This window comes from Carassius carassius, chromosome 42, assembly GCF_963082965.1.
Source record: "Carassius carassius chromosome 42, fCarCar2.1, whole genome shotgun sequence".
NCBI lineage: Eukaryota > Metazoa > Chordata > Actinopteri > Cypriniformes > Cyprinidae > Carassius > Carassius carassius.
The window spans coordinates 12,711,065-12,737,189 of record NC_081796.1 but is presented as its reverse complement, the minus strand read 5'-3'; the positions used below and the strand labels follow the sequence as shown (position 1 = coordinate 12,737,189).

The following is a 26,125-nucleotide window of genomic DNA, read 5'->3' as shown; positions in this document are numbered from 1 at the left end:
GTTATTTTAAAGTACGCTAAAGTTAAATTAAATGTTTTACGCAGCTTATCGGTATTTAACTGAAACATTTAACTTTAACTTTAAAACAGAGAACTATTGATCTTAAATAATTATCATTCAGTTGAAAACGTACTTAAACAGGTTAAAATAGTCGGCTAGCCTACATTAATTATTTTTAAATAATGGAGGATTTCATTTAACCCACGATTTGATCATGTGGATAAAATATAGGCTAAATTCTCAAACATCAAATTAGAGCAGAGACTTGTCTCAAATCTATTCGTCTGTTTGAAAATGTTTCTTTCAGGGGAATTGGAAGCTCACAATCATTTCTTTGGATTAGCATGATTAATCCTACAAAAGCAAGACAAAGCCTCATCATGTGAACGTGTTTTAGAACCCTAATAGTGCAACTATCTGAAGATTTCAACTTCGCAAATGTTTGTGGACTATGGAATATATCCCTCCTAGGCATTTACTGGCTGGACTAAATCAGCTCTGCCTTAAAATTTCCATCTGAACAGCTCCACCCTTTCTGCTGCATTAGAGTGGAAATATTTATCTATGAGGTGAAAATATGAGATAATCATGGAGTGATTGAGAGACCACGGATCTGTTTAACGAGGTGTGAATGGGTGTTGAGGTGGTGGCTCTAATGTCCCTCCTTTGTGCTTCTTTACCAGTTCACCAAGTCAGACAAAATAAGCAGCTTTATAAAATGTAATTTTTTTTTACAGAATATTATAATTCTGTTGTTTTAATTCATCTTTTTAATAATTGTTTTTATTGATTTATAATCACACTGTTGTCAAATAATAATAGTAATAATTAGCTTTAATAATTATTTTATAATAGTTAGCCTAAATAATAATAATAATAATAATAACCTATATATCTATTGTGGCTTTATCTTTATTTTATTTATTTATTTATTTATTACAAAATATTGACTTATTTCATGCACAAAGCAAACAGAAGCACAGCCAATCGACGTGTTTTTTTTTTTTTTTTTTTTTTGTAGTGCAGTTTAGATTTGCAAATGCAAATAGACCATTAGTGCTTCGACTCCTCTAGCAAGCATCTGTCTAAACATGATCCACTTAAAAACGAACAGAAACAAAAACGAATCACTTTAGAGATCTAAACGCTAGAACGAGAAACTGTCTTTTTTAATTTTAATTTAATTTAATTTTAAATGTCTCCATAACCGCTGCTGGCGCTGTTGATATAGCGCTTATCGTCTGTCTGCATCACGTGTCCTTTTATTATTGGGTTGTGGACCCTTTAACATTTAAATCTTGCGGCGTTTTATACTTCTATCCCGCGTGGTAACTTTATAATGTCTTGTATATAAATAATATTTCACCATGACAGTTTATTTATGTTAGACCGACATCGATATCTAATATTCTTATGAGTTTCATCTGATCAAAATTTTGTCTAAATACTGTCAGAATGTCAGTTGCCCGTGGACATCTTTGGTCTCCTGGCCGGTGTAGTTTATCTGACAATTTTGAATAAATAACGGTTTAAGTTACCGTTAAACGGTGTAAATCACTCAGAAGAGCTAGAGCTCCTGACGCGGCCGACAGAACCGGACAACGCCGTTATTCAGCACGTAGGTAACGTTACTTGCATTAAACTGTCTTCCTGGTATATTTGATGCATTTGATATTGATTAGGCTATGTGAGATGACGTTATCAGTTATAACTGTAAAAGTGTAATTAATACGTGTCTTTTACAGTTCTGGCTGGCATAAGCGTTATTCGTAGTTCTTTTGGGTTAAAGTGCTTATTTTATTTTCATAATTAGCCTACTACGCCTTTGATTAAATTTAAGTAATATAATGTCGCTTATCAGGACACAGCTGAGCAGAAACAGGCATTTAAAGATCCAACTATCATCGCAGCTTTATGTGCGGTTATGACTGAATCCAGAACCCACAGGTTAACTTACTGTCATTAATTTTTAGCTATATATTTAAAGGCAAGCATAAAATCTTTGCTTCAGGTCCATCAGTCAGCTTACGCAGTGATGCTCAGGATGAGAGCCAGAAGATAATAATTTTATCTATCTTACTTTTCTGATATATTTTCTAATTTGTGACCAGTTGTTTTCATCCCGCGGTCTTAGTCTGAAGGCCACTCAGCCACATGGGATATTTATGTTATCAGATCATTAACATATTAATATTCCATGGTTTTTACATACCATATTGCATTATCCCATTTTTTTACATTTAGTTACTGACCGAACAGATTAGAATAATATTTATTAATCGTTCATTTATTTCTACTAAAAATTGATTTTAGTTTTAAATGAATTACTATTTAATAATTTAAGCTTGAATACATTTATAGTAAGTATATTAATATATTGAATTATATAAATTATTATGTATTAATATAATACATTTTTATATATATATATATATATATATATATATATATATATATATATATATATATATATATATATATATATACACACACATATACTTTTTTAAAAATAATTGAGCACACAATTAAGATGTTTTGAATTTTGTTTAAGTATCACATATCTACCTTAAATTCTGTTCAGGTGGGCCTTTTATTGCTTATCAAAGTGGTGGGATCCAAGAGACCCGGAGACCTTTAAGCCCCACTACAAGCAACTTCTCCAGTTGTTTGGGACTGTTCTTCAAGACCTGAACAATCCCAGCTCTCTACCACTGCATTCTCACTCTTACCGCCATCATGGCCTACACCAGCACAGAAGAAGATGGTCTGTCTTGCTTCTTCTGACTGCTGTAATCGGCCCTTGGATAAAAGATTGAGGCCTTGTTTCACAGACAGGGCTTAGACTAAACTAGGCTATAGTTCAATTAGAACATATAAGTAATATTTATAAACATGCCTTAGAAAAAAACATGCATATTGAGACAAAAAAGGGCTCTGATATTTTAAGATCACTCAGTGCAAGTTTCTTTCAGTTGATTTGACAGCTCTCCCCATGTCTGTGAAAGCGGGGGTTAGTGTTTAATTTCACAGCCAGCATGTTCAAAATGTTGTTTTTCTTTCTTTGAGAACCTTTTGTGATCTCCGATCCCCAAACTGCTCATTGCTCTTAAACGCCTCGTTCAGGCAGACTGGGTGAGGACACTTTGATACAGTCTTGCTGTGTTGGTATGCTAATGCTCTAATCAGGGATTTCATTCTGTTCCTTGATGATGTGCTAAAGACCATGAGAGTTGCACTGTTTGACTGATCTGTTTACCTCTATGAGTCTTCATGATTTAAGTGGCTTTGAATTTCTTTTAAAGACCAAGCCAGTGAGGCTATGGAAGTTTTTGATGAGCTGAGGGAAAGTGAGATGTTCATATTTGTCCCACACATTGCCGAAATTGTCCGATTTTGCCTGGAGGTTTGTCAACACATCTACACTGTAAAAAAAAAAAAGTTGATTCAACTTAAAATAATTTGTAACCTGGCTGCCTTAAAATATTGAGTTCAATAAGCTAAAAAACATTTGTTGTTTACACATATATTAGAGTTCCTTAAACCTAGAACTAATAGTTCAGGTAACAAAGGTGAAGCTGAATATTTTGTATAACCAACAAGTTTTTAGTAAGCCGAACTAGACGAGAAAGTTGTGGCAACTTAAATTCAAGTTGAAACAACATAAAATTAGTGAGACCAACAAACGTTGAGTTGTTTGAACTAAGCATTTTGTTAAATAAACTTGTAAGTATAAGTTGTGCAAACTAAATACAAATTGGCTAAACCTAGAATTAATAGTTGGGGTAACAAATGTGAAGCTGAATCAACTGTATATTTTGTATAACCAACATGTTTTTAGTAAGCCCAACTAGATGAAAAAAGTTGTGCCAACCTAAATTCAAGTTGAAACAACATAAAAGTAGTGAGACCAACAAACGTTGAGTTGTTTGAACTAAGCAGTTTGTTAAATAAACTTGTAAGTATAAGTTGTGCAAACTAAATACAAATTGTCCAAACTAAGCGTCTTGTTGAATTAACTTAAATTTTTAAGGCAGCCACAACTTCGCCCACACAACTCAAGTTTCTATTTTCTACAGTACCACATAAAAACAGAATGGACATTTAAGAACATGCAATGTATTTTATTTCAAAGTTGACAGCATGCCATTTAGTATTAGTTTGTTTGGTATAAAAACATTGATATTTCATATTTACTGTAGCTACATATGTAACAAAGTAGTATGAAACGTATGTGCCAAAAAATTATCTAAAAAAGATGAAAAATAAGTTTGCACATATCACATTTGTCTAACAATTATCTAAAAAAAATTAAAAAAAAATTAAAACTAACAAGTTTTAATTTCATGTTTCTAACAATTTCAGAAACTGTCTAACAATTTTTTTTATATTAAACCTTGTTTTGGTTGCTTAAAGAGATAGTTCACCCAAAAATGAAAATTGTCATTAATGACTCGCCCTCATGTCGTTCCAAAACCATGAGATCTCCATTAATATTCGGAACACAGTTTAAGATATTTTAGATTTAGTCCGAGAGCTCTCAGTCCCTCCATTGAAGCTGTGTGTATGGTCTACTGTCCATGTCCAGAAAGGTAAGAAAAACATCAAAATAATCCAGGGTCAGTTAGAATTTTTTAACCAGTTCACCAAATTGAACTGAATAATTTTAAACGGTTCGCGTCTCCAATACGCATTAATCCACAAATGACTTAAGCTGTTAACTTTTTTAACATGGCTGACACTGACAGCTTTCGGACTAAATCTAAAATATCTTGTCTTGTCTTACGGGTTTGGAACGACATGAGGGTGAGTTATTAATAACAATTTTCATTTTTGGGTGAAATAACCCTTTAACTCAATGGCATTTTAGAACAAATGTTAAACTTTAACCATGCAAAATGGTGGTGTGATGCAACTTTTGTCGTACAAACAGTAAACATTGGTGTAACTAACAAATCAATGATACCAACTGAGACTTTATTGCTGACATTAACTAGGCTAACTTGCCACTACACGTTGTCTTGAAACAAACTGTTGTGGAGTCCATTAACTTTCGCAGAACAATTACCACTGCCGATGCCCATGAACACTTTTTGTATCAACTCAAATGTGTACTTCAGTCACTTGGGATAGTCTATGTCGAGATAGTAAAGAAGACCCATGAGTGTAGCAAAGGCATTAGCAACATCTCCAAGGTCACGTTTGACAATCTTCTCCTCCAGAACCACCGCAACATCCACCATCTCCCTTTCTAGCAACGCTCTGCTGCTCCTCCCATCTTCAGTGATGAGAATGCCAACATCAACTTCTTTTGTAGCATCTTCTGAACTGTCAGCCTAAGAACATAATGAACAAAGATATTAGTAATTGAGCATGTACTGTTACATTACCAAATTTAATGTGCTACCCTGTGTGAAAATGACAAGTGCAACATTGATGATTACCTGAAGAAAAATTTATCTTTTGACAATATAATTTGTGTAGTACTCGACTGTATCACTTCTCAAAACCAGATCAATATATGCAATAGCGTATTAAATATATATTAAACTATTTTACCAACAAAAAAGAATCAGTTTATGACATTAAAAGACTAATTACTTTAACACAAAATACTAAATTAACATTTTTAAACTTTGCCACTATCTTAGGTTTTGATTATTTGTCAGCAAGATTTTAGTAATTTATATTACTATAACATTATGGAGACTAATTACTGAATACCTGGTTCTTGGGAATTTAACCAGTTCTAAATTGGAACCGATTTTTGACACCCAACCCTACTCTCAATGCCAGTAGCACTGGGCTGAGCTTTGCCACTGTAGTGTGAAACCACTGTAAGGGTATTGTTCTGTCACTACTGTTGTCAGGCATGTTTCTGTAGTTGGTTAATATTAACCTGTATCTGTTGACTTGCGTTTGTTGGCCACGGTCTCTGCTAAAATATTTTCTGTTCAACTGGAACACAGTTCATGCACATAGCTCACTTCTAATGAGCTAGTAATCAGGTGTGTTAAATAGAGACATGCAAAATATGCAGAGCAGGGGGTGTGCGGACATGATATTTAATTTAATTACCCTCAAGTTGTTTTACATCTGTATTCATCACTTTCTTTTGTTAAATGAAAAAGAGATTTTAAAGAATGTTGGCAACCAGACAGTTTCTGTTCCCCATAATATTTGGAATTCAAAAGTGACCATCAGTTGTTTCATTACCAAAACTTTTAAAAATATCTTCATGTTCTTCAAAAGAAAGTACTTCATGCAGGTTTAGAACAACTTAAAAGTGAAAAAAATTAATTTTTTGTGAGCTCTCTCTATAACTGACAAAAGTTTCCCCATGTCATAGTGAAATCAGCTCTCATACCTCACAGACACGGATGAAACTGCTGAGATCCTCCTTTAAGTAATATGGGAGTCCAAGCAAAGCAGCTGCTCCTCTCTTCTGATTTGAAGTCTCAAGACACACACACACACACACACACACACACACACACACACAAAATAAGACAAACTGTAATGACTCCAGAACCAAGCATGCTCATAATTATGATTATCTGGAATAATCACAATAACAACCTATTTTGGATCCAAAACGGAAACATTCATAAAGCTGACGAGTTTGCAGTCCTGATAACAGCTTTTTATACAAACCACCTACAAAAGCAACTAAATGCTTTAAGCACTTTTAAATAGGAAATCACAGAATATTTACATACATATTTACAGCTGGTCTATTCAAACGGGATTAGTATTACCTGAGGTAATTCTTCCAGACGTTTTAACAGAAGGTAAAAGTCACCGTAATCTTTAATGACATCATCCGTAATTATTATTGAGATGGCACATTCAGATGGGACTAAAATCACTGAGAAGCTCTGGTAAAAAAATTACTGCCGCGAGGATACACAGATAACCTGTTTGATATTTCTCTAGTTTACCCTAATTTAACAAACATTTATCAATACAAGCTGGACATAAGTTTGCTCTTACCTCAATTAAGACGTCTTAATTCAAAACGGAGACTTCGTCATCAGCTGTGGCACATGTCGACCTGTTCTGAGCCTGGGGTTTGATTGCAGGGGCTACTGATGAATGTCAGGTGTAAATTTAAGGCCTAAAATATATAACATTCAAATGGACACAAATAAAGGTTAACGTTTAAAATGGACAAACTTTTCACAAACTGTCTGTTTCGATTTATTTAGAAATAAAACAACGATAACAAATTACATCATGGCCACAGCTGAATAAAACAAGGGAATGAATTAATAGCCTAAGTCCAGTGAAAGAATTATTAATCATGGACACGATTTCACGATCACAAGGGAACTAATTCATGTTCAATAGAAATTTATTTTTGTCCACATCACGTACAGGAATCTATAAAATAACAGTGGCAAGAGGATTACACTGACAACCCTGTATTTATCTAGTTTACACCTTAATATATGTGATCGCTATAAATACATTTTTGTCCATGTTTACACTCCGTACAACACTGTAGCAAGGATTACACTGACAACCTGTGTAATATTACTCTTTACCCTCATTTATCAAACACTTTTCATAAATATAAGTTCGTTCTTACCTCTGTAACTCTTGACTCAAAAATTGAAGCTTTCCGTAAGTCTTCAAACATAAAAAAAATGGCGACCTGTTCTGCGATGAAGGCTCGGACCGGTGGGCGGGGTTTCCATGCATTGCCACTCATACAACTAAGAAATCTTTGTTGAAGATTTGAACTACTGAACTACTGTGATTGAACAGATTAGTTGGGCACTGGTGAACTTAATATCTTAAGTGTACCCAACATTTTAGTTGAACTGACTTAGGAAAATGAGTTGAGAAAGCTAAAGTCTCAAATCCTTTTTTACAGTGTAAATAATGATATGTTGATATGGAGTATTATTGTATAATAACGTTTATTTTGATAATAGATCAGTGCGGATATCTCCCTTAGTGTTTCTCTATGTGTAAAGGCTCTGTCATGTATCTATGGTCTTATCAGAATTAAAAGCAAGGTAACTGTCTTTCCTTGCTTTTGCACTTCATTCTAAAGCGCAAAACTCTATTAATGGAATTTGTTTGATCATATGTAAACCATTTGTCTAAGTAAATCTCTTAGTTTTTAAAACGTCAGGGATTTCAGCTTTTGTTCTATCTCCTACAGCATAAACTCCTAGTTACAGCCAATCCTGCAAGTAGTGTTTCCAATCTTGAGTGCAGCGCCCCCTCCTGGAGAAGATGAAAATGATACTGAGGGCGACAGAGAGAATCCCGAGCACTTTGCTGTTCAGGTCAGTCCCTTTGCATGCTTTATTTCTTTTACTCATTCTTTCTGTACCCATCTCACCCTCTCTCAAACTGATATGCGTTCCCCTGTCACTGACACCATGGCTCTTCACATGCCACCTGAAAAACTCTTCAACCAGCTGGTTAGCAAACAAAAACACTCATTGTAAAACTTAGCCATAGTAGGAACAGTAGACTAACATTTCAGTGGCCAAGTGACTCAGAAAAAAATATCTGTATTTATGTCATGCAGTTGCCTTTCACTCATATGAGCATAAAGGAGTTCTCGTGTATGTCTGTGCTCGCCGAAGGCTGTGCGGATCACATCTGCACTACGATTAAGCATAGATGTCTACCCATATTTATAGCACATCATTTCCAAACGCATGAAAAGTGCTGCTCAGTGCTTTAACTTTGTGTTTTGGTGTTAGGATGTTGTCATCCATGCTTCAAACCGAGTGTCGATAAGCAGGTGGTCCGTAGTGCAGGGCTCTTCAGCATCGGACAGATTTCTGAACACCTCCAAGTCAGACTGAGATGTCAATACTTTAATATTTGATGCCTTTTCTGATGATTCATAGATTGATTTAAGATTAAAATGGGTTGATTTGTCTCTTATAGCCAGATGTCAGTAAATTCCATGCTGAGCTGATGCCGTTGTTGTCTTCAGTGAATCAGTATTGGAGAACTTCTTAGAGAACTTCGGTTAGAGTGCAGCCAGTGTTAATGTTAACTTTTTTACCTTTTTATGATAAACCTAATCAATATAATTGGTTATATTTATTTATTTCATTTTACATTTATTTATAATAATAATTATAATCAACTATACTAAAGTAATTTTTTTATATATATATATAGGCAACATTTCTCATGTTTAGTTTAAGGAGTAAAATAACTAAAATTAAATGAACAAAAAAAAATATTTTTTTATTGTATAAAAATGGCAAAAACAACTGAATTACTTGAACTTCAAATTGAAATGATCAAAATAAAATAAAAAGTATATCTAATATAAAATTCTGTATTTTTATTTGTATTTTTTTATTTTATTTTAAACCATGTTGTCAGACCTTAACAATGAAGAAAACCTTAAACTGAAAGAGCTTGCTATCAGTGCAATTTGGGCAATCTGTAACATCCTTCTTCCATTAAGTAGTTAACACAGTATTTTTTTATGTTATAGTTACGCTTAGAATTATGATATCTCTCTCTTTCTCAGCTATCGCAGCCAAGGAGATGCTGGTGCCTTACTTTCCTGCAATTACTGAGAGTCTGAAGGGATTCCTGACGGACACAAGAGAGAAGATGAGGGCTCTGCAGACACAGGGGCTAGGTAAAAACAACGATCCACACTTAGTCATGCATCATGTGTAGGGAGGAACGCAGCCTTACCTAATCTAATCATTTGTCTTTCTCTAAATCTTTCTCATAGACACACTTTCTGTGTTGGCCCGTACTGTTGGGAAGGAAGTGTTAGGTTTGAACCTCAGTGATGCAGTGGATGATCCAGACCTGCAGCGCTGCACTTATGACCTTACATATACACATATGCAGACATGGTGTAAAAGGGAGGGAAATTGAATAGTTAGGAAAGAGTAATGGAAAAATTGTAACACTGAATTTGTTGACTGAAGCTTTTAAATATTGAGGCTGAATTTTAGGCAGACTGCATTCAGCATCGCTCTTTCATTAGATGTAGCTTATTCTCTGCTGTATCTGATGTGAGTCCTGACTGTCTGGCCCCTCAACTCACTCCCATCACCACAGTGAGGACTTTTCTCTGCACACCATCAAACATTACAAGTATTCTTGTCTACTTCACAGGCTCATTTAGAGCAAGATAAACAATTTGTGTCTCCTGGATGATGAAGATGATGCTGATGATGAAGGTGAAGAGGCCGATGCTGTTTCGGATGAAGAGGGATAGACTGAAGTTGATGACTGTAGGGTTTGTCTCTGTCTCTCTCTTTCATCCCGTCTCTTTAGTTTTCTCTTATGTAAGAGCACTAATCAGGATTCAGATTCAGTGTGCTTTGGGTGAAATCGTCTTCTGCACAGGGTAATGAGGCATGTTTTACATATTGCACAAACACTCATCCATTTGCACTTAGAAACTAGAAGCTTATGTTAAATGTAGATACTCTGTGGTGTGTCAGTAAGGTTTTTATTTTTAATTAATACTTTAATTTAAATTTCAGATTGTTATTACATAACAATGTATTTGAGGATATAATGTAGGGCTTGACTTGAAGTTTGTAATATTATTTGTTAATATTATTTCCTCAACCTGTGTGGCAGAGCACACAATCTTTAAAATCGAGCTGATTTTTGTCTTATCTTGATGTCTGTCCGAGTGGTGTTCCAGTCCTTCCTGGAGTCCAGCTTGAGTGCAGTTTGTGGTTTCATGAGTGCTTGTTTGTAATGCTGATGTGTTACTGATGTTTGTACTTCTTTTGTGAATGTGCATTCATCAGTTTCCACATGAGGATGTGAGGAGAGCTGCCTTTGGTGCCGTGGGCCAGTTCTGCCGAGCTCAGCACAAAGTGTGGAAGGAAAACCCAATGGAGGCCAACCAGCAGGGTACATTCACACCATTCATGTCCGGGTGCTATGACAGCATAGCATGCGATAGTAGTAACCTGTCAGCTAGTAGAGATTCTACTGTACTGTTTATACCTCAGTGAACCTAAAACTATAGTCTACACTTCTAACTGTTGCGGATTACCAGTGTTTATTAATTTTTAACATGAGCTAGAAATGTCAATTTTTCAGCGTTCAATGAATCAAATACCGTATTTTTCGGACTATAAGTCGCATTTACGACTGGAAAAATACGTCATGATGAGGAAAAAAACATATACTGTATAAGTCGCACTGGACTATAAGTCGCATTTATTTAGAACCAAGAGAAAACATTACCGTCTACAGCAGCGAGAGGGCGCTATATGTTTTCAGTGTAGACTACAGGAGCACTGAGCAGCATAGAGCGCCCTCTCGCGGCTGTAGACGGTAATGTTTTCTCTTGGTTCATGTCTCTTAGTTAATTTCTCTTGGGTTCATGTCAAAGTAATTTTGATAAATAAGTCGCACCTGACTATAAGTCGCAGGAAAGTACGGTAAGTGTTAATATCACAAAATGTTTTTAAGAATCTAAATTTCATCTTATTTTTATTTTAATTGAATTTATACAATACTAATTAAAAATATGGGGTTATTAAGATTTTTTTTCTTTTCTCACTGAAGACTGGAGTAATGGCTGCTGAAAAATTCAGCTTCGCCATCACAGGAATAAATTACATTTTAAACCATATCAACATGGAAAACAACAGCAATAATAATAACATTAATGTAATAATGTTTTTCACTATAACATTCACTATAAAGTCTTTGCTCAAAACGCCCATCTATGGTACATATCTATCAGATTTTTCACTTGCACTCATTTATATTCACATCACTCTCTTTCCTTCCTTTTATCTATTCTGCCTCATTATTGATGTCTCCCAGAAAGAATTAAGAGGAGCTTAATTTGACAAGAAGATTTACTTTTAACTCTGCCTTCATTGACGCAGAGTGCCTCGCAGCCCTGTCAGTCAGTCATTCTCATTCACTCGCTATCGTTTCCTTTTCACCCTCTTCTTTTGTTAAATGAGCTGCAATCAGTGTGAAGGGGAAAGGGCTTTTTTAATTAGCCTTAATTCTTTGATCAGCTCCTACATATTTCTCTTTATATCTTTCCAGCCCTGCATAAGGTGCAGGTGGTTTTGCCTTGTTTTCTGAAGGTGGTGAGACAGGACAGAGAGAGAGAGAGACAGGTGTCCATGAATGCTGTCATCAAATCCCTCCAGGAGGAGGTGCTGCAGGCTCCAGGGAGACTGGCCGATATAAATAACACCATCAAAGATGTACTGAAGAAAATAGTCAGGAATTAATTTTATGAGCAGTTTTAGTATCAAGCCCTAAAATTAACCAGATATAACATAATAACCGCTGTAAAGTTTTTGTCTGTACCTGCTGAGATAAGATCATTTTTACATAAAGTAATTTTGTGTTGTCATAACAACAACAACAAAAATAGCCAAGGGGTGTAAAAGGCAGTTTAAAGAGAGAATTCACCCAAAAATGAAAATTTACTGTTGATACAAACATGTATTTTTTTCTTCTTCTGTTGAACAAAAAATAAGGTATTTTGAAAAATGTGGGCAACTGAACAGTTGATGGTCCCCATTGACTTCCTTGGGATGTCTTACAGTGGAAGTTAATGGGGGTTCATGATTTGTTTGGTTACCCACATTCATCAAAATATCTTCTTTTGTGTTCAACAGAAGAAAGAAACTCATACAGCTTTTGAGGGTGAGTAAATGATGACAGAAATGTCTCTTTAAAGACCATACAATTATCCTTTGAAAATCCTTCTAAGCAAAGCACAAGGATTATACTGCATCAAGGAAATTGGTATTAAGTAACGTTAATCAAATGCATTCAAGCTGCAGCTTATTCTCACTTCTTCAAGGTGTTATACAAGTCTGCAGTCATAAGGGGGTGGATAGATGTTTCTTTTGCTTGTGATCGTATTTTCGCTCTCTGTCTCACTCAGACCGTGTGTCAGGATGTAGGTGGGGATGAAGCAGATGATGACGAGCAGTTGGTATTTAAGATGATTTCACAGTTTTTACGATTTAGTCACAGTTCACTGTCAGCAATGACACAATGAACCTAAAAAGACTGTGACCGAGTGAAATAACTGAGCGTTTGTGTCTCAGGCGGAATATGATGCCATGCTGCAGGAGTTTGCCGGTGAAGGGATTCCTGTTTTAGCCTTGTGCGCACCAGCTGAAACTTTCTACCCTCACCTCAGTGACTTGCTGACCCTCATCATGAGCAAAGCTGTGAGTCTCTCATTCTCCCATTCAGTGATCAATGATGTAGGATGTACTTCAACACCTGAAGGCCTACTCAGATCAAGAGCATTATGAATCGCCAGTTTTTCACATAGCGTGGCGGAACTTCCATCTGAAAAACTATAGGGATGTCCCGATCCGTTCCACGACATCGATATCGTTCAGATACTGGCCCAGAATGCTAGATCGGAGATTGGAGGGGAGAAAAAAATATGATCCGATACCTATGTCCGATACCTGTCCAACACAAACCATGGGAAAATCTAGCTTAAACTATCGCCTAAATGCTTGAATATTAGCATTTCCCTCGCTGCGATATCTAGTTAAGCGCGCCTCTTGCAGTCCGGTCTGCCCTCGGTCTGCGATTTCTTCCGAGGGAAGGGTTGTTCGATATGAATATTTTTGATCGTGGACAATAAAAATGTCCCCATGATCTGCTTTTTGAAGAAAGCCCTACTGGTTATTTAAATGTTTCATCTGTGCGTTTTTTTTCTGAGCAGACTCAAAGCTTGCGCATGAAAACGAAAAACCCTTCAAACAGCGCCAGATTACTGAACTAAGTTATGTTTTGTGTTAATACTGTCAAAAAACACAAGGTTTATGTATAGCCTCAGTTGGTTATGTCTAAAATGAAAGCAAACAACTGAAATTAACAGTCTGTATATTAGATGCGTGCAGGTCTTAAAGGGACAGTAGGCTACATGCTGTCGACTGTAATTTCTGTCATTGTTTATTCACTCACATGTTGTCCTAAACCTACAGTATATTAATTTCTTTCTTGTGCTGCACACAAAAGAAGATATTTTGAAGAAGCTGATAACCAAACAGTTGCTGGTCCACATTACCTTTGATAGTAGGGAGAAAATACTCTGGAAGTCACTGTGAACCAGCAACTGTTTGGTTTTCCACCTTCTTCAAAAATAGTGTTTATGTTTAGCAGAAGAAAAAAACTCATTCAGGTTTAAAACTATTTTTGTGTGGGTACATGAATATATAAAAACAAAACACTAACCTATTTTAATTTTTAGGTGAATTATTCCTTTAATGTTAATAAAACTATTTGTCACTCTAAACTACGAACAAATGTAGTGACGCCTCTGTCCACGCGCAGAATTCAAAACAAGCAACAGTAAAAGAAAAAGTGTTTTTTCATTTAAATAATTTAAATAATACATGTACATATTAGTGTTCAACTTGAAGCAGCCCTGAGCACACCGATCAGTGTATGATATGGTACTTTGTCTTAAAACAATTTGGCCTGCGCAGTGCAAACCAAGCCAAAACATGGATATTTTAGGCAATGTAGAAATCCTGTATGGGATCAGAATCCCGCCAAATGTACTGCAGTCATGGATCGAAAAATAATAAGCATGAATCAAAAATGGAAACACATTTAAAATTATATTGCACAAAACTGAAACATGAATAAAAAAAATTCCAAATCGCAAACAAAATCATGTTTCCTGCTCATATGTTATCTTTTTGTGTGCTTTTGGTCTTTTCCCCTTTGCTCTTGTTTCCACGTTTTGCGCTTGTGTTTCTAAATGTTGCAGTTAGAGTTTCATGTAAATCAGGGCGGGCTTCAGCATCACCATTGGACCACAAGTTCTAGATTGACAGCTGCTCCTCTAGCCAATCAGTCCAAGGGGGAGTTGACGTCACTCCAATTCGACTCGTGGCTGCTGTGGCAGGTGTGTGAAGAAGATGAATAACCAGCTGTAACGAATTAAAACTCCATAATCATCGGGAAGGAGGCGGGAACCGGCGGACAATCAAATAAGGTTTTAATAATCAAAATAAAGACAAAACAGCGCGCACAAATCAAAACCAAAACACAAACTAAAACCAAGGCCTGGTCCTCTCTCGTCCTTCACTGTCGTCGCTCTGGTTTTATATCCCTCCATCTCCTCCGTGGTACTTGAGACCGGTGGGTCGAGCAGGTGTCGCTCATTTCCAATCACTCCACCAGCCTCGCTCCTGTTCCCACGTCTCTCGGCCCCGCCCCACTCGTCACTGAAAATCCCAGACAATCTCAGGTAATTAGAAATAAATATTTTTTTAGTGGGTGACAGAAACATTCCCTTTGTGTGTTATGATATTTTCTTCAAGCTCTATGTAGTCTGAGTAGGCCGATATCTAGCCTGTTAACACGTGCCTTGTTAGTTTGGTTAAGTGAGCAATACTTTATATTTTAGGCAGTAGGGCTGCACGATAAATCACACGTGATATTTAATTAATCTTGTCAGTAAAGCCGGTTCTGTAATCAGCGGTAAATCTCCATCACCTGCGCACTTTCACAAGGAGCAGCATTAGCATTCGACTTGAAGCAGCGCTGCACAGAATGATCACTGTATGACATCAATGTACCGTGAGAGCGATAAGTGAGCACACGGATCCAACGCATTCGAATCGCTCTCGTGGTACTTTGATGTCATACAGTGATCATTAGGCTTGTTTGAGATGCACCATGCCTTGCCTGAAATGTAGGCTAGAGTAGGCGGCTGCAGTAAGGGGAGGGATAAAAAGACCTTTGAAGTCGGACACTTCCTGAATCTAGCTGTTTTGTGGCCTGCAAACGTCAGCAATGGAGGAGATCGCGTTTGCGTTTTTTAGCGCAGACGAAGTGGATGTAATCGAAATACCACTGTTTTGTCATCATGTGCATCAATTTCTTTGTTCTGCTGAATACGAAGGAGGAAATTTATAATAATGTTTGCAAACAAGCAGGTTTCTGCCACCATTTTATGTCGACAGTATTTTTCCATACTATGCAAGTCAAATCTGTTTTGTAGCAAACATTCTTCAGAATTTCTTCCCTTGTTTTAAGCCAGACCCTGACACTTCTCAGATTAAACCACACAAAGATGAGGCATAATGGCTAAACAGTTCTTTTAGATATATGTGTGCATGTATATTTTTAAATGGATTGATTAATTAATTCACACAAACATACAATACAATAAAGTGCTTCTGTAAAATAATTAAAGAAAACAAGATGTGGTTTCTGTCATCTTGGTCATGTGAACTTGAGCGAGAAACTCCGTGTATGAAAAATAAATCTATAGAGAGTGCCACTCTCAGAGTGCAATGTCTACGCTCAAATGAAAAAATGTGCATTGTTTAAGATGGCTTTCAGTTCAATAAAATAACAAAAAAAACTACATTTTCAATTGTTATTTAACTAAAGTGGGCATGCTGAGATCTGTGCTGTATTTTTTCACTGTAACGGACAGATTCCGGCCAAAAAAATAAATAAAAATACAACATGAGAGTGGGAGAGAACGTCAGTCATTCCAGGAAACACAGGATTTTCCCCCAGTGTTTTTCGAGGGATTGGGATAGGACAGGATCTTTTTTTTGCGGGGGTTAGACAGGACAGATTTGAAAATCCGCCCCCATCACCGTCACCCTCTACTTCACACACCTGCCACAGCAGCCACAAGTCGCATTGGAGTGACGTCAACTCCCCCTTGGATTGATTGGCTAGAGGAGCAGCTGTCAATCTAAAACTTGTGGTCCAATGGTGATGTTGAAGCCCGCCCTGATTTTCATGAAACTCTAACTGCAACATTTAGAAACACAAGCGCAAAATGTGGAAACAAGCAAAAGGGAAAAGACCACAAGCACACAAGAAAAAACCATGAGCAGGACACCTGATTTTGTTTGAGATTTGGAAAATTTTGAATTTATGTTTCAGTTTTGTGCAATAAAATTTTAAAAGTGTTTACAATTTTTATTTACGCTTATTATTTTTCGATCCATGATTGCGCTGTTTATAAAAAAAATTGCATTTGTTTTTCGGTTATGTGCGTTATTATTTTACATGTGTTTTTAAATATTTGATCTTTGCTTATTATTTTTCGATCTGTGGCTGCAATACATTTGGCGGGATTCTGATCTCATAATCCTGGCCAAGAATCCTGGCCCTGGGAAAATGGCACATTTGGTCACCATAATTTAGCAATCTTTAAGATTACTTACAACAAAACAGCAATACATTTTATGGACGATTGTTTCATGAACCTATAGAAGAGGTCATTCTGACTTTGCTACGGCAATCTTTGTAGAAAACGTTGTGTTTGAGAGAGGCGTGGCATAAAGGACCTACAATAATGTACAGTATGTGAAATATAATGTTTATTGAACATTAAAGCATGTCAACATATTCTATTACACCAAATATACAAAACAATGGTCTTTAAAAAAAAGCATAATATGACCCCTTTAATGTGTTTGAGATGTGCTGTTTTCCTCAGGGCATAACTTACATTTCACAAATAAATCCTCTACCTGTAAATGTTAAAAAAGCCATGAAAATATTTACATTTTGCTGTCAGAAATGCATGAGTTTGTGCTTTGCGATTCTCCGCTAAACTCCACAGAGTGTGACATTTTGCTGAATATTTGTAGTTGGACAATAAATGTGACATGTAGAATTTTAAACCTACAAGTAAGTGTATTTGAATGATAGCATTATTATCATAATTTTTAGTTTAGTTACTTTAACTTCTACTTTTGATTTCACCTAGATTTATTTCACCTACAGGCACATATACATATTTCTCTCAACTGTTTACTTTCATTTTAGACATAACCAACTGAGTCTACATCTAAACCTTGTTTTACTAAGCGCAAAAGATAACTTAGTTCAGTGATCAAGTGCTGTTTGACAGGCTTTAGCGCGCGTGCTTCGGGTGTATGTGGTGCTCAGAAAAAGCTATGTGCTGCATGCTTTCATCTTAATAGCAAAATAAACTTCAGCAAAAATGACAGCAGGGAGAAAACAGCAGTTAAGAAAGCATCTGGTCATATTGATATAGAGATGTTTGCAACTCTTTAATTTAGCACTGCATGTTTATTTATATAGCACTTTATACAATAGATAGCTTTAAAGTAAGCAGATTTGTAGCATTAAACATAAAAAAATGCCAGTGCTGCTTTTACAACCTCAGTTTCTATTATAAAGCATCTCTAGTAATGTTCATGTTTTATTCACGTCTGATCTTGATTGACTGAACGGAAGCAATGAACCGGAGAAGTTTTCCAAGTCAAACAGCACACCTGCCTGTCAAGTAATCTGAATACACCAATGGTGGTTGCAGGTGTTAATCAGCTGGAGCAAACTTTTCCCGGAAACTTCACTTTGGTTAACCATTTCAAACTTCTGGAACACCTTTGAAACAGAGTTTTGGCCAGATTGTGACATCAAGGCAAGGCAAGGCAATAGCACATTTCGTACACAATGGTAATTCAAAGTGCTTTACATAAAAGAAAGTAAAATAATCATGAAGAAAAATAACAAAAATAAAACAAGCAATTTTAAAACTTTTAAAATGATTAAAACATTTAAAAACAGTTAGAAAATCAGTTCCGATCACATCACACCAATTCATTCTTCAAATTCATCTGAAGTAGCCTATATCAGAGCCTTTAGTATCTATACTATAAAACTCTTTATCTAGTAACAGTGGCTGATATGACAAAAGTATATCAGGTTATAATACCCTGCTCATGCTGCTGAGAGGTCTAGCACAGCATCACACCCAGGATTTTGAGAGTGCAGCAAGATCACCTCCTGATGAACAGAGAAAAAAAAATGACCATGGCTGTCAATCAATCTTAGCACCCACCCATTATCCTGAGTCTCACCTTTCACAAGGCCTTCCACTCTTGTGAAAGTCGGCCAATTTGATAGATTTTTTATTATATTAGAAATGGGCTGATTCAGTTAGCTAAGTATGCTCTCACTGGTGTACTCGACTTTCTGTATTGTAGCAGAGACTTAATTTCCATTAATTTATTGCAATATTCACTTGTGCTTCTTGTCACTTATTTTGTTTTACCGAGTTGTCTTTTTTCATTAATTATTTTTCTGTATGTCTCAATGAATCTTCTGCATTCCCATCTGTACTGATTATTCCATGAAATTCTGGCTTAATATTCGAGTGTGTATCCTTTGAATTGTCCTTGCAGTGAAAGAAATATATTTCTATTAATTGTTCATTGTCGTTCCTGTGTTTATGTTATGTGTGTTCTTGCAATTCTGCCACATGCCATGAATGTTAAACTTATCCAGAATTAGTGTAAGAATCCACAATCTTTCTGAAAAAGCAAATTTTTATTATTGAATAGTTCACATTATCAGTATAGGGTTTAATGTTTCAGTGTCATTTCTGCATCATTTGAACACTTCATTGCATCCTTTAATGCACCATCAAATAAATAAAAGACACACTACTGTTGAGAAGTTTGGGGTCTGCAACATTTTAAAGGTTTTTTTAAAGGCCTATTAAAAAAAAGCATGATATTAAAACCTCTTTTTGTAACATTCTACCAAAAAAAAAAAAAAAAACTTTAGTTATACTACCACATAAAATAAGTAAAATGAATCATTCAATTACAGCATAGCACATACACTTTTTGCACCAGTTTAAAACGCACAAAAACCTGGAAGTGGAAGAGTCTTCGGTGTCATCTGAAGTGTGAGATTGCTTTAGCCTAGCTTTCCAACAATCACTCACTCCTCGCTTGGCAAGTCTCGTTTGTCTTCTGCCATTTGGACTTGGACTCTTGACACCGTGTCCACACTGAGTCAATTCCACCGGCTGGAATTCATTTTCAGCTGGGGGTGTGGGAGGGGACACAAGAATATTGTATTATCTGCATAATATTATCTGCATCAGATTTAAATGAAAATTCTACACACAAACCCGGAAGACTTTGAGGTAAAAAAAAGAGGTATGTTGATCAAGAGAGAGAGAGCGAACATCAAATGCTTAACATACCAACAGGAGAAAGTGCTGAGCGTGTGAATACAAAGCACATTTACTCAGCAGCCGAGAGCGTTATATTAGCTCACCTCACTGATCTGCAGATGTCAACCGTTAGCTAACTTTCAGGAATGGAACGTTATTTTACTTTAAGTCCTGACACTGTGGCCTAATGCAAACTGACAGACTGAAACAAAATGCTGATAAAATTCACTTCAGCTGGCAACACCAGTTGTAATCAAGTGTGGAGATGGAAGTATTTCACGAGTTCACACTTACATATAATTAGCTTAGGTATGGTATGCGTATTTGGCGTGCTGTCCGGGGAAGGGCTCCGAGCTCGGGAAGGGCCTGAACCTAGAGTACCCCATCCCCATCTAATTATAAAGTGAACTCAAAGTGAGGAGATGGGGTGGAAGAGGGATGCTGATTAACCATCAATGGATAGAGGTAAGTCAGCGATATTTATACTATGGGATTGATTACTAGATTGTGGTCCACCTGTGTTGATTAGGCTAAGTATGTGACACGCTCCTCCCGAACCTTGTTAACGAGAACATCATTTGTGTGATGAAAGTCAGCAACAACAACAAACTGGGAAATCTATAGTTACATTTAATTGGGTAGTTATGTGTATGGTTACTCTTTCTTGACTATTCAGTGTTAATGTTTTTTCAGTGTGTATTTTGTGGATTTCTTGTGTGCTTACAACATATTACTTTAAGTTATTTCTCAAAAAGGTTTACTAAATTAAACTGTTACCCATACGCCAGAAAAAAATAAAATCAATCTGAGCAGCCAAAAGCCACTGCAGAAACCATCATCTTGATAATCTTTAAACTGTAAAATCCAGTAAACAATTGCATTTTAAAGGGGCTGCATAAACAGATATATCAGGAATTGTACTGCAGTGTTGTTTTAGTATTACATATAAACTGTTACAGTATTTATTAATAATTTTAATTAGCTTATTTTTATAATTAATGTTTTAATTTTTAATTGAATTTATTTGTAGTTTTGTAATGTGCATGTCTTTTGAATAGTTCTATTTAGCTTTATTGAATAGATTTTATTTAGTCATTTTACTATTTAGTTTTTTTAAATTAAATTTTAACTTAATTTGATAGTTTTAATATTAGTTAATATTAGTTATTAGTTAATATTTATAAATAAGTAAATAAATAAACAAATAAGGCCCTTTTAATTCTATGCTTCAGATTCAAATCAACTTAAGCTGCATTTTATTGTTTGACACAGGCAATAATTTAGATACCCATCTCAAATAAATATACAATGTAAAATAAATCTATATACAGGGCATTTCAGAAGGTTTAAAAGCAAAAATGTGAAGCTTATTTTTTTTTTTAAATCTTACATTAATTCTTCCATACAAAAAAAAATTAAAAAATAAGTTGTCATCATAACAATCTAATGTAAACAAGAATAATGTTTAAGTTTAGTGTTTATACTTTAAAACTGTATGTTAACCATTGTTCGAAAGGTTGGGTCTGTGCGCGTGCGCCATCTTTGACACGTCCGCATGCGCAGAAAGTGCGAGAGTGTCTCAGTAGGAGAAGTGCAAAGACTGTGCGTGGGTTAATGTGTGCGTCACTGAACAAAAACCACATACACACCCACTCTCACAAAAAATACCCAATTGATCACCTGTAATGCCCATGTACAGCTGTGTTGTGTGCATCTTGGTTGCAAATTACTCCTATTCTAAGAGAAATTAAACTCTTTGGATGGAACTGATCAGACCCTGTGTTTTGACTGACACCCCTTGAGCAAGGCTGGATATCAGACCTCACCTAATACAGTCCTTTTAGTCATACTCCAAAACAATGGTCCTTCGAGCCGGATCTGGCATTTCTCATGGACAAAGAATTGATCAGTAGCAACATGCAACCAGAAGAAGCATCTGCGGAGGTAGTAAGACCCAGACGTCAGTTTCATCCTCTACCTTAAAGACTATGACCTCACGACTGTGCATCAAAGACAAGTCAGTCAGCCAGTATTCCCTCACACAACACAGCATACACAAGGGCATGGAGACGGTGCAGAGAACATCCCTTCACCTTCTTCAAGAGTATCGAGTCCGATTAGTCAAGGTCCATGGGACACCTTGGATGAATGGCCGGTTGCCTACGAGAGGGAACAATCCTTTCAGAATGTGAATTGCACTAAACTGCAGCCACCTAGTCCCAGTTACACCCCACTGCAGTCTATTCCCCATCAACTGCCTTCCCCATATTACCGGCCATGGGAAGTACAGCCACCCACTTCTTTACCATAGACATCTTACACTAAAGAGGATAGGCCTCCGATGCACCTTGAAGTTGCATCTTACCATCAAGGCTCTACGTTGACTAAGTCAAGGCTCCAGCCAATCTATGGTCAGCAACAACAGACAGCATCCTCCCTGAGGCCACCCCAACCCTTTCCTATTATGACTGGAGACTCTTGGAGATAAAGGTGAAGCTGAGCTTCAATGCGGGTCACATGTGGAGAGACTACTAAGTAAGTTACCTGCTGAGATGAGATCAGGATGCCGAAGACAGATGTACCACCGTCCTGGGTCAGTGTATAACCTTCGTGAGTTCTCTGAATGGTTACAGTATGAGGCCTGGTGCCAGAGCAGTGAAGCACAGGTCCGTTACAAAGTCCAGAGAGTGGAACAGAAATCAGAGCGCAGACGAGAGACAAAACCAGCTGCAAGTTCAGCCACCATCCTCCTTGGAGCTGAGGACATTGTTGTTAAGGCACCTACTGAGCCATGTCAAGCCAAGCCAGCTAGAGCGGAGACCAAAATTCCACCTAAAGCCTTTTGCCCATACTGCGATAAAGAGGACCATTATCTTAGTCAGTGTGCAACCTTTAAGTCCTTTAGTAAACAACAAATGATAGACTGGATCCGAACAAATCATCGTTGCTGGCGTTGTGGGCGGAAACACCAGGCAGCTCAATGCACACTTAAGAAGCCTTGCAGTATCTGTCGGGGTAAGCACTTACAAATCTTACATGATGTCAACACTAAGGCTGCCAAAGAAGATTCCTGCCTTGTCAGCTCGACTGCAGGGACCCTGTATTTGGATAGACCCACTGACTGCAGACGTGTTCTCCTGAAAGTCATCAGAGTCTTGCTACGTTACGGAAGTAAAACGCTCGACACCTATGCTGTCATGGATGACGGGTCGGAGCAGACTATACTTCTTCCTGATGCCGCCAGTGGGCTCGGAATACAAGGCCAAGCTGAAAGCATAGCTTTACGGACAATTCGCCAAGAGGTGCAGACTGTCAGTGGTGCATCAGTTTCCTTTCACATATCTCCAGCAAATCAGCCTCAGAAGATGTTTAAGATTACAGCTGCCTTTACTGCCAAATGCCTTGGTTTGGCTAATCACTCGTATCCTTTGAGCATATTTAAGAAATATAAACACCTGAGAGATCTCCCTCTGCAGACCTTTGAAAAAGTATGTCCTCTACTGCTCATTGGGGCTGATAATACCCACCTGATAACACCAAGAGAACCTTTCCGTCTTGGCCCACCCGGTGGTCCGGCTGCCTTCAGAACAAGGCTTGGATGGACCCTGCAGGGACCAGTTAAGCTCCTGGAGACTCAGTTGCAGCCACAACAGTGCCTTTTCGTGTCTCTTAGTCCCGCAGAGCTGGAACTCAAACGAGATGTTGAGAAGTTATGGCAACTTGATGTTCTGCCTTTCCGAAGTGAGAAGCAGGTCACAAGATCCAGGGAGGATCGGCAAGCCATTAACCTTCTAGAGACCAGGACAACTCGTGTGGAGGTAAATGGGATATTACGCTATGCGACACCCTTGCTGCGCAGAAAGGATTTTCCCTTTTTCCATGCTTCAAAGGAGGTGGTGATGCCAAGCCTCAGGAATATGGAGTGACGACTGATTCAAAATCCTGAGAAAGCAGCCATATACAACACAGAGATAGAGAAGTTGGAACTGAATCGCGCAGCTGCTAGACTCCCCCCAGAAGGAGGCAGTGTAACAGGGGAGTCTTTAGTATATACCACACCATTTGGTCAGCCATACTGCAAAGGATCGTGTTGTGTTTAATTGCTCCTTCCAATACAAAGGCCTGAACCTGAATGATTCACTGTTACCTGGTCTGGTCTTGAGCCCTTCTCTCCTGGGTGTCTTACTTCGATTTAGAGAGCATAGTGTAGGTATCAGTGGTGACACGGGGGATGTTTCAGCAGGTCCTGCTTTTACCTGAGGACAGGCCCCTCCTGCTCTTTCCCTGGTGTGGCATGAGACGAGACGAACCACCTGATATCTATGAATGGCGAGTACTGCCATTCGGCACCACGTGCAGTCCCTGCTGTGCATCCTTCGCCCTTCAAAAACACATCTCATTGCACAGCACACCAGATGAAGACGTGAGACATTCCGTGGAGAGATGCTTCTATGTGGATAACTGTCTTCAGAGCTTACCATCTTCTCAAGAAGCAAGGCAGCTACTGGACAAACTTCCTAAACAACTAACAACTGGAGGGTTTGACATCCGCCAGTGGGCCAGTAATGTGCAAGATGTCGTTAGTCACTTGCCAGCAGATGCCAAATCTTCAAAGTTACAACTATGGCTTTCACATGATAAAGTAGATCCACGTGAATCCACCTTAGGATTGAGTTGGCACTGTGAGTCAGACAACCTAGGATTCAAGCACAGACCTGTTAACTATGGAGCTCTGACAATGCGGAACATATAGTGTGTTAGCAAGTCAGTATGATCCCGTTGGTGTCATTCTTCCCTTTACCACTCGAACAAAGGTGATTGTTCAGCAGCTTTGGGTCAAGAACAGAAATTGGGATGACCCACAACTCCCTGAGGACCTTCAACGAGCATGGAAAGTATGGGAAGCTGAGCTTCAGTATTTACCGCTTGTAGTACTCCCTCGATGCTACACACCATACAGCATGGACCACCCTGAAGTCACTCATGAGATCCACATTTTCACTGATGCTTCAGAGAAAGCATATGGGGCAGTTGCTTACCTTCGTTTAAAAAGATCCTAGTGGGAGAGTACACCTTTCCTTTCTCCTGGCCCGGTCCCGTGTTGCCCCACGTAAGCAGTTCTCCATACCTAGGCTTGAGTTGTGTGCCGCTCTTGTAGGAGAACTCATTGGAACTGAGCTTTCCCTGAAGGCCCAAAAGGTCACATTCTGGACTGATTCAACAACTGTCCTTCACTGGTTACATTCAGAATCCTGCCGCTTCAAGGTATTTGTGGGTAACAGGGTAGCAGAGATTCAAGAATTAAACGGACCTTAAGGCATGGCATTACATTGACTCCACAAGGAATCCTGCAGATGATCTAACCCGTGGCAAGAATCTGAAGGACCTCACTGAACGGAATCGATGGATCCAGGGACCAGGATTTCTCCTCCAACCTCAGAGTAGTTGGCTATCACCTCCAGCTAAGTACAGCCTGGAATCTGATGATAAAGTTGAGTTAAAACGAGCTATATTCTGTGGTGTGATTAACTCCGCACCACAAACTGCAGATGGTAGTAAATTTAGCAGCTGGAAGGACTTGATTGAGTCAGTGGCACAGGAGCTTCATGGGGCGGCACTGCAAAATGGTTCTCCTCCAGCCAGTACTTACCAAAAGGCAGAGCTGATTGCACTGAGAAAGGCCCAAATGGACAGTTTTCCAGAGGACTACCAGTTGTTAAAGAGTGGTAAGCCTGTTCGTTCTAACAGCCGACTCCTTTGTCTCTCTCCAGAGTTCGACCAAACCAGTAATCTAATTCGATTGGAGGACGATTAAGACGTGTAGAACGCCTCGATCCAAGTGCAGTACACCCTATTCTGTTGGATCCCAATCATCCCAACACCCGTTTACTCATCAAAGATCATGATACTCGCCTTTGCCATCCAGGACCGGAACGAGTGTTTGCAGAGCTGCGCCGAAATGTGTGGATCTTGAAAGGCAGAGAAGCTGTAAAGAAACACCAGCGAACATGTCTTGAATGTTGTAAATGGAGGTCAAAGCCAGCTTCACAGAAAATGGTCGATCTTCCTCCATCTAGACTTCGGTTATTCAAACCTGCGTTCCATTCAACTGGAATGGATTGTTTGGGACCATTCTTGGTCAAGGTGGGACGTCGGACAGAGAAGAGATGGGGC

At 37.9% G+C, this 26,125-nt stretch overlaps 1 pseudogene; it reads left to right on the top strand.

Annotated features, from left to right (window-relative positions):
* The first annotated feature begins 631 nt into the window (after nt 1-631).
* On the top strand, nt 632-23,877 carry LOC132123905 (importin-4-like; annotated as a pseudogene).
* Nucleotides 23,878-26,125: the final 2,248 nt, after the last annotated feature.